Source organism: Lithobates pipiens, unplaced genomic scaffold, assembly GCF_037356315.1.
Source record: "Lithobates pipiens isolate NorthernLeopardFrog02 unplaced genomic scaffold, aLitPip1_a1.2 Scaffold_3, whole genome shotgun sequence".
Taxonomy (NCBI): domain Eukaryota; kingdom Metazoa; phylum Chordata; class Amphibia; order Anura; family Ranidae; genus Lithobates; species Lithobates pipiens.
The window spans coordinates 205,576,756-205,586,645 of record NW_027507790.1 but is presented as its reverse complement, the minus strand read 5'-3'; positions in this window follow the sequence as shown (position 1 = coordinate 205,586,645).

The following is a 9,890-nucleotide window of genomic DNA, read 5'->3' as shown; positions in this document are numbered from 1 at the left end:
AGAAGTAATTTGTAACTTAACCAATTACTTTTTTAAAGTAAGATGACCAACACTGCTCTTCATACATTTAATTGTGCAAACATCCTCAAATTCTTTAATAAATCAGCCCAATTGTCTTCAACGCCATAATCTTTGATTGCTGTTTCACTTACTGGAATAACAGATCACTAACTGACAGAAGCCTAACTAATTATTTCCATACTATGTGATTCCAAACAAAGCAGAATGCACTCAAATTTTCGATGTGAGCTTGTTGTCGAAACTTCCGACAACAAAAATTTGAGAGTTGGATGTCAAATTTTCTGACAACAAAATCCGCTGTCAGAAATTCTGAGCGTGTGTACTACAATTCCGACACACAAAATTCCACGCAGGCAGAAGAGCCGCACTGGCTATTGAATTAAATTTTTCTCAGCTCGTCGTATGTGTTGTACGTCACTGCGTTCTTGACATTAGGAATTTCCGACAACGTTTGTGTGACCATGTGTATGCAAGACAAGTTTGAGCCAACATCCTTAGAAAAAAAAAATCCACGGTTATGTTGTGGGAAAATCCTATCGTGTGTACATAGCCTTAGAGGAATCCTTGCTACTCTAAATGTAAACAGGTTGGAAAGCACTACTTAGCTGATTCCCTGCAAGGAGGGAAAGGGTTCACTTATTTTCCAGGTCTCTGTTTTTTATGGGCTGCTGTTGGGCTCTGCCCCCTCCCTGTGCATATAAATCAGGAATGAGCTTGGCCAAGAGGAATCCAGCCACATGGGAAAGAGATAGGCTGACAGCTACTATGTAACCTGATCTCCCAGCACACCATCAGCCACCTTCTCTTCCTTCTGTCATCACTGGAAATCACCTGCAGAGAGGAACCTGCCAACATGCAAGAGACTGCTGAGATCTGTAGTCCCACAACACACAGCCTGCTACTAGGGAAGAAAAGACCCAGATGATCAGTAAGGTGTGGGAGATTGCTTTTGTCTTGATTCCAGAAAAGATGGTACAAGCCTGTGTCCTGGAGCCTTCCACATGTAGGGGCATTGCTGGAACTTGTAGTCCTCTCAAAGACACCAGCATGGACTCTACCTTTTCAGGTATGCCGGGGTAGAACACAGCTTGAGTTAGGGATTAGGAATGTAGGGAAAAGAACTGTTTCTTATGCATGTGGACTGTCATGTTTTGTACCTCTTTCAAAGTAAAGCTTTCAAACTTTGCCTTTTGCCTGGTCTGAAGTTCTTAAAGAAGTGCAATTCCAAGTGCACTTTGTAGTGCAAAGTGGATTTTCCTTTCGTAAATAACCCCATTAACATCAGTCCCTGGCTGCAATGAGCTTCCAATCTAAAGTCCAAAATTAACTTTCTTAGATTAGAGACTATTCCGACAGGAGACAAATAACATGCCAGTATGTCTTTGGATTGTGGGGAGAGACCCACACATGGAGAACATTTAAACTTCACCGCAAGCATTAGCATGTTTGAGAACTGAACCAACACCCCTAGTGCTGCTAGACAGAATTGCTACCCACTAAGCCAGCGGGCAGCCTTATTCATGTAGACTGCATCTCTGTGGTGTGAACCAGCCCTAAATCCATAGCCATGCTCAGTGTCACAAGCAATATAAAATATATTGGCTTAAGTATTGGGACGCCTGCCTTTGAATGCACACAAACTGTAATGGCGTCCCAGTCTTAGTCCGTAGGGTTCAAAATTGAGTTGGCCCACCCTTTACAGGTACAACAGCTTCAACTCTTCTGGGAAGGCTGTCCACAAGGTTTAGAAGTATGTCTATGGCAATGTTTGACCATTCCTCCAAGTGCATTTGTGAGGTCAGACACTGATGTTGGATGAGAAGGCCTGGCTTACAGTCTCCGCTCTAATTCATCCCCAAGGTGTTCTGTTGTGTTGAGGTCAGGACTCTGTCCAGGCCAGTCAAGTTCCTACACCCCAAACTCGCTCATCCATGTCTTTATGGACCTTGCTTTGTGCACTAGTCCAAATCATTTGGTGGAGAGGGGCAGGGCCGGACTGGGAATAAAAACCAGCCCTGGAAAAAATTTCATACCAGTCCCACAGCATTATTATACCAGCCCAACAGCATAACGTCATTATTTTCTTGTTCATGAAAGGGAAAACCATACATTTTAAAGCACATTTGATGAAGACTGTATTATATATAGATATGAAATCACATAGAGATATATATATTTGTAGTCAGAGTCTTCAAGCGGGAAATGCGATACTCCTAAGAACCAAGGCCTGAGGTGTGCCTTGGCCTAGCTGGTCAGTATGCCTGAGAAGAGGGCATACCCTGAATGTAAGAATAAGAACAAATACTATGAGAATGTATGAAAGTGGGGAACGGGTGGGTGGGAACCCAGAAAACCTACCGACACTGGCCCTGACAGAGGAGGAGGTTTAAATAGCCCTCTCAGGCTCCTCCTACAAATACAGGCTGGCCTGCGGCCAGCCTTACAACTTGTAGTCAGAGTCTTCAAGCGGGAAATGCGATACTCCTAAGAACCAAGGCCTGAGGTGTGCCTTGGCCTAGCTGGTCAGTATGCCTGAGAAGAGGGCAAAAAGACACAAAATTTAGGTGAAGAAGGGAAGGTAATGAACCATCAAGGATAAAGGTGTGCTCCCGGACGGCAGCAGTACGTATCCAGCAAGTAACTGGAAAGTGTATGCCATGGCAAAAGATCACAACGACTCCTGACTTGGCGATGAGACGGAACCCCCTATCGAACCTGTGACACAACCCTAAACCCAACTGAACATCCCCTGAAAGATTGAATAGAGCCGGATGCCCGCGACACCCAGACCCGAGAATGAACTGCTTGTGAAATGAGAGGATACGAGAGGGGAAAGGAACAAGGTCTGGCCCGAGGAACCCCCTGCAAAAGATCGCAAAATACCCCAAAGAAACCAGTGAAAAAGCCCAAAGACATACCCCCCCAAGAGGGTGAGTGGCAAAAAGACCACTAACAGGAGTGCTAAAAGCTAGAAACCTGATGGATGTGACGGAGTAAGCGGACAAGGCCCATGCCCATGGCAATAAATACCGTCAACCTGGAAAAACCATACCGGGCGCAGGACCCAGGTCCCACCGGATATGATCGGGTCATGCTACAGCCTGAACCCCACAGCTGGGACAGAATCCTGAACCAAGGAGGGCCAAACCCCCTCTCAGGAAAACAGTCCCCATGGCATGCAACTGACATACCCAAGCACCCCCTATTTGGAACAAGCTGGGGATCGGAAAAAACGACTGGACTGATGTCCCTAAGTGGGACTCCAGGCAATAAGTTCAAACAAGATCAGAGCCAAGAGTGGCATCCAAACGATTGTGACATCTGCCCAACCTACCCCCCAAGGACCGTCACGTGGACGTGGCTTAACAAACACCCTGAGAGAGACTATACATCCCTGGGCAGTAACCAGGGCTTCAACACAACAGGACATCAACTGAAGGAAAACACTTATTTTTTTTTTTTTTTTTCGACTGCTTCTGACCCAAGGGTGAGCCCCGTGGTGAAATGACATCAGCACCAATCCACTAGCCCCTAACAACGGCCGGGCTGAAGGAAGTGATAGCAAGCATGGATGATATCGGTATGAATGCCAAGACGGCCCAACCTGAAACACAATACTAGAGAAATGACAGACAACCAGACAATGAGAACAACAATACCCCCTGCCTTACTAAGAATGAAACATGAGCAGAAAGTCAAGACCACTGTGCGTGAAAAGAACCTGCCGCACGGACCCCCCCACCCAACATGTAAAGTGGTAAGTGAGCCCGAGTAACCTGCAGAGCAGAGGCAAGTAATTAACTGAAAAACTCAGGGCTAGTGTACCCACGGACCGTGGTGGGTAGTCGTATAGATGTGGTGAATGAACATGCAACGTATGACGTATGGTATACGGGCGAGAAGATTGAGGACAACAATCAATTAACAAACGAAAACCTCAGCCCGTATGGATCTGTAGACGTGACAGATCCGAACGTGTTAGCCCTAGCTACCTGACCCAGGTACAAACATGACACAGACACGATGAGACATGACAATCAACAAGGACGAACGACTACCAGAGTATGCCATGAGTGGACAATGCCCCTTTGAGAAACTCTGAGACTGAACACCAAGTCTGAAATACCAAGACAGGCATGCTGGCAGCAACACAAAACAGAAAAACGCTGAGACAGAAAAACGCTGAGACAGAAAACGCTGAGACAGAAAAACGCTGAGACAGAAAACGCTGAGACAGAAAACGCTGAGACAGAAAACGCTGAGACAGAAAACGCTGAGACAGAAAACGCTGAGACAGAAAACGCTGAGACAGAAAACGCTGAGACAGAAAACGCTGAGACAGAAAACGCAACATGCCATGATGAAAAAACACCATGACAGAAAACACTGAAACTCCATGCTGAAGGAGAAACAAAGTGACAGAAACAGAGGCAAAACGCAATGACAGCAACAACCAAGACTGAAACGCTGAGGCATAGATGAAAAGCCAGAAAACCTGGGCCAGAAACGCTATAACAGAAAAACTGAGACAGCGACGCAACAGCGGAATCCTGGCCAGAAATGCAAAGGCCAAAACACGCTGAGACTGAATGCAAAGACAGAAATCCTGGTTCAGAACGCCATGACAGAAATCCTGGTTCAGAACGCCATGACAGAAATCCTGGTTCAGAACGCCATGACAGAAATCCTGGTTCAGAACGCCATGACAGAAATCCTGGTTCAGAACGCCATGACAGAAATCCTGGTTCAGAACGCCATGACAGAAATCCTGGTTCAGAACGCCATGACAGAAATCCTGGTTTAGAACGCCACAGCAGTCCAGGGGCAGACAGAAGTCCAAGGGCAGAACGCTACAGCAGAAATCCCGGGGCAGAAAGCTACGACAGAAATCCCGGGGCAGAAAGCTACGACAGAAATACCGGGGCAGAAAGCTACGACAGAAATACCGGGGCAGAAAGCTACGACAGAAATCCCGGGGCAGAAAGCTATCAGGCATCCAGGCAGGAACGCTATGACAATAATGCCGGACAGACCACTGACAGGAGATGCTGCGCAGAACGCTGTGACGGAAATGCAGCGCAGAACGCTGTGACGGAAATGCAGCGCAGAAACGCTGTGACGGAAACGCAGCGCAGAAAACGCTGTGACGGAAACGCAGCGCAGAAACGCTGTGACGGAAACGCAGCGCAGAAACGCTGTGACGGAAACGCAGCGCAGAAACGCTGTGACGGAAACGCAGCGCAGAAACGCTGTGACGGAAACGCAGCGCAGAAACGCTGTGACGGAAACGCAGCGCAGAAACGCTGTGACGGAAACGCAGCGCAGAAACGCTTTGACGGAAACGCAGTGCATAAACGCTGTAATGGAAAGGCGCAGAACGCTGTGACGGAAAAGCCGCACAGAAACCCTGACACAGAAACGCTGAGACAGAAATGACCCGTGGAGCTAAGGCGGGGGGAAGACCCGCCACATGAAGCTCAGGCGGGTGAGGAGACCCGCCACGTGGAGCTCAGGCGGGTGAGGAGACCCGCCACGTGGAGCTCAGGCGGGTGAGGAGGAGGAAGCTCAGGAGGCCCACCCCGTGGAGCTCAGAGGGGGGGGGGGAGACCCAAAGACCCAAGATGTGGAGCTCAGGAGGCCCACCACGTGGAGCTCAGAGGGGGGGGAAGGGGAGACCCAACACGTGGAGCTCAGGAGGCCCACCACGAGGAGCTCAGAGGGGGGGGGGGGGAGACCCAAGACGTGGAGCTCAGGAGGCCCACCACGAGGAGCTCAGAGGGGGGGGGGGAGACCCAAGACGTGGAGCTCAGGAGGCCCACCACGTGGAGCTCAGAGGGGGGGGGGAGAGACCCAAGACGTGGAGCTCAGGAGGCCCACCACGAGGAGCTCAGAGGGGGGGGGGGGGAGACCCAAGACGTGGAGCTCAGGAGGCCCACCACGTGGAGCTCAGAGGGGGGGGGAGAGACCAAGTCGCCAGCCGCTTTGCCCCTCCTTAACACAAAGCATTCCCTGCACCACCCATTAATTTCTCCCCCCTTACTAAGTGGTCTCTCTGCGCAACAATTAATCCCTTTACACATAATACAGGCACTACAAAATTGGCTTGTAGGGAAAAGAAACTGAGTTTCCAACATCTGCCTCTCTAGGCAACACTATCTGATGACCACCAAACTTCCCCACTGCCACACTCATCCACACTCCAAGCTCCAATACCATAAGCCATTCAGTGCCAATCACTCTCTGTATCTCTTCCCATACGCAATGAGCACATAGACCTGCAAAGAGCTCCTGTTACCCATTGACAGTAATACATAACATGTCCATATTCTTATTTTGGAATCTAAGGTACAACTATTCATGGTCCAGATGTGAGGTCCTCTGTTACATTATAAACTGTATTATATGCCATAAGAAAGCACAAAAAGGATTTTTGATAGTAAAGTCTTTCTCGGCAGATGACAATGTTCCCAGACTGAGGGACTGGAGAGGAGAGTGAAGGACTGCCGAAAAATATGCCGTGTACTGCATATGTGGGGGGGGGGGCGGCGGCGCGGCCGTTTACCTCCCCCGCCAGGACAACCAGCGGGCGCACAGCATAATGCGGGGGGGGGGGGAGGGGGAGCCGGCGCGGCCGATTACCTCCCCCTCCCCCCGCCAGGAGAAACGGCGGAACACGGCATATGTAAGGGGGGGGGGGGGGAGGCGGCGCGGCCGATTATCTCCCCCTCCCCCCACGAGGAGAAACGGCGGGTGCTCCGTACCTGCGAGGGGAGAGGGGGAGGCCGACTACCTCCACCTTCCCTCACCGGGAGACACATAACCGAGACCCACGGCTCCCTAGTGGACTGATGCCTGAAAAGCGGAGCTGGCGGGCGATCCCCAGGCGGGCGGCTCCCTCGTGGAGCCACATGCAAGGGGAGTAGTTGAACAACCCCCCCCCCCCCCCCAATGCGAGGCGAATAACGGAAGGACGCCCCCCCTCTCCCCCCGGCATGAGCACCAGGAGAAGGGGGCGGGCGGCACGCCAGCCAGAGCTGTGGGTGGTGAAGGGAGGAAGTAGGACGGATGAACTGTCCCCCACCCCACACCAGAACGCCGGGAGAAACAAACCGCCGACGGCCGCCACCCCCCTCCCCGCTGGAACATGGTTGAACAAAAAGGAGAGGGGGTGACAGCAGGGCGGCCACCACAAGCTAGTGGACCCAGGGAGGGAGCCGACCGCCGCTCATGCAAACACATGCTCCCACCCAGAAAACCTACCGACACTGGCCCTGACAGAGGAGGAGGTTTAAATAGCCCTCTCAGGCTCCTCCTACAAATACAGGCTGGCCTGCGGCCAGCCTTACAACATATATATATATATATATATATATATATATATATATATATGCAAATTCCAGTTAAAAGTGGTAAGTGGACAATCATCAAGGGGGACCCTAGGAACTCAGAACTTGGGGGGGGGGAACCACCTTCCACAGAAAGAATACACCAAGGTAAGGGGGTGGGTGCCCACCAAATGCAGCTTTACTCTGCCCGTGAATGCAGTCTCACTGTGCCCACCATTGCGGCCTCATTGTGCCCATCAAATGCAGCTTTACTGTGCCGTGAATGCAGTCTCACTGTGCCCATGAATGCAGCCTCACTGTGCCCATAAATGCAGCCTCTCCTGTGCCCATGTCCCAGTCTGCAGTCCCTGTCTGTGGGAAGGTGTGTTATTGATGCTCGGTATGGTACCTTGCATGCCAGCTGGATATCCATGATGGGCAGCAGCAGGCAGGGTCTGTTCTCGTTTTGGATGGGAACGGTGCTCCTTCCAGCTGGGGGGGAACTTGAGAGAACTGGGGGGTCCAAAAAGAACAGTGGTAGAGAGCATGGTGGGCTGAGAGCACTGAGGGGGCTAAGAGTCTGGGGTTGCGAAGAACACTGGAACACGGGGGGGGGGGGGGCAGAAAAACAAGGGTGGAGAGCACGGGAGCTGGAGAGTACTGGGGGAGTACAAAGAGTAGGGGGGAGAGCTTAAGAGCACCAGTGGGGGCCAGAAAGAACAGGGGGACTGGAGAGCATTATGGGAGGTGGTGAGCATTGGCAGGGTGGGAGAGCACATGGGTGGGGGAAAAATGCAGTGGGGAGTGGAGAGTACAGGGGTGGGGAGTGGAGAATGCTGGGGGGATCCAAAAAGAACAGGAGTGGAGAGCAAGGAGCGGGTAGAGAGCACGGGGGCTTCAGAGTGATGGGTGGAGCTTGAGAGCACCAGGGGGCCAGAAAGAACAAGGGTGGGGAGAATGGAGGGGTGGAGAACACTGGGGTGGGGTCTGGAGAGTGATGGGGAGAGCTGGAGAGCAGTGGGGGGTGAGAAAGAACAGGGGGGAGAGCACTGGAGGGAAAAGAACAGGGAGGAGAGCACTGGGGGGGAGTGGAGAGCACTGGGGGGGAGAACAGGGAGGAGAGCACGGGGGGAGTGGAGAGCACTGGGGGAAGAACGGGGGAGGGGGAGAGCACTGGGGGGGAGGAACAGGGGGGAGAACAAGGGCGGCGAGCACTGGGGGAGTGGAGAGCACTGGGGGGGTAGAACTGGGGGGGGGAGAGCACTGGGGGAGTGAAGAGCACTGGAGGGGGAAAGAACAGGGGGGAGGAGAGCACTGGGGGTAGTGGAGAGCATGGGGGGAAAGAAATGGGGGAGCACTGGGGGGAGTGGAGAGCACTGGGGGGAAAAACAGGGGGAGTGGGGAACACTGGGGGGGTAGAATGGGGGAGAGCACTGAGGGGGGGAAAGAACAGGGGGGAGCACTGGGGGGTGGAGAGCACTGGGGGGGAAGAACAGAGGGGAGTGGAGAGCACTGGAGGGGGAAGAAAGGGGGGAGCACTGGGGGGAGTGGAGTGCACTGGGGGAGAACAGGGGGGAGAGCACTGGGGGGAGTGGAGAGCACTGGGGGGGAAGAACAGGGGGGAGAGCACTGGGGGGAGTGGAGCGCACTGGGGGGGGGGCAGAGGAGAGAACAGGGGGGAGAGTACTGGGGGAGTGGAGCGCACTGCGGGGGGAGGGGAGCACTGGGGGGAGTGGAGCGCACTGAGGGGGGGAGAACAAGGGGGAAGCACTGGGGGGGAGTGGAGCGCATGGGGGGGAGAACAGGGGGGAGTGCAGAGGGGGGAGTGGAGCGCACTGGGGGGGGGGGAAAGAACAGGGGTGAGTGGAGAGCACTGGAGGGGGAAGAATGGGGGGAGCACCGGGGGGAGTGGAGTGCACTGGGGGGAAGAACAGGGGGAGAGCACTGTGGGGAGTGGAGAGCACTGGGGGAAGAACAGGGGGGAGAGCACTGGGGGGAGTGGAGCACACAGGGGGGGCAGAGGGGAGAACAGGGGGGAGAGCACTGGGGGGAGTGGAGGGCACTGGGGGGAGTGGAGCGCACCGGGGGGAGAACAGGGGGAGAGCACTGGGGGGAGTGGAGAGCACTGGGGGGAGAACAGGGGGAGAAGAACACTGGGGGGGAGAGCACTGGGGGTAGGGGGTGAAGAGCACTGGGGGGAGCACGGGGGGGTGAAGAGCACTGGGGGGTGAAGAGCACTGGGGGGAATGAAGAGCACTGGGGGGGTGAAGAGCATGGGGGGGTGAAGAGCATCGGGGGAGAGCACTGGGGGGTGAAGAGCACTGTGGGGAGCATGGGGGTGAAGAGCACTGGGGGATGAAGAGCACGGGGGGAGAGCACTGGGGGGGTGAAGAGCACGGGGGAGAGCACTGGGGGAGTGAAGAGCACTGGGGGGAGTGGATAGCACTGGGATGGTGGCTAGAGAAGGATGGGGAGAACTGGAGAGTAGGTTGGGGTTGGGGGGCAGAAAGAACAGGGGTGGAGAGAACTGTGGGGGGGCAGGGA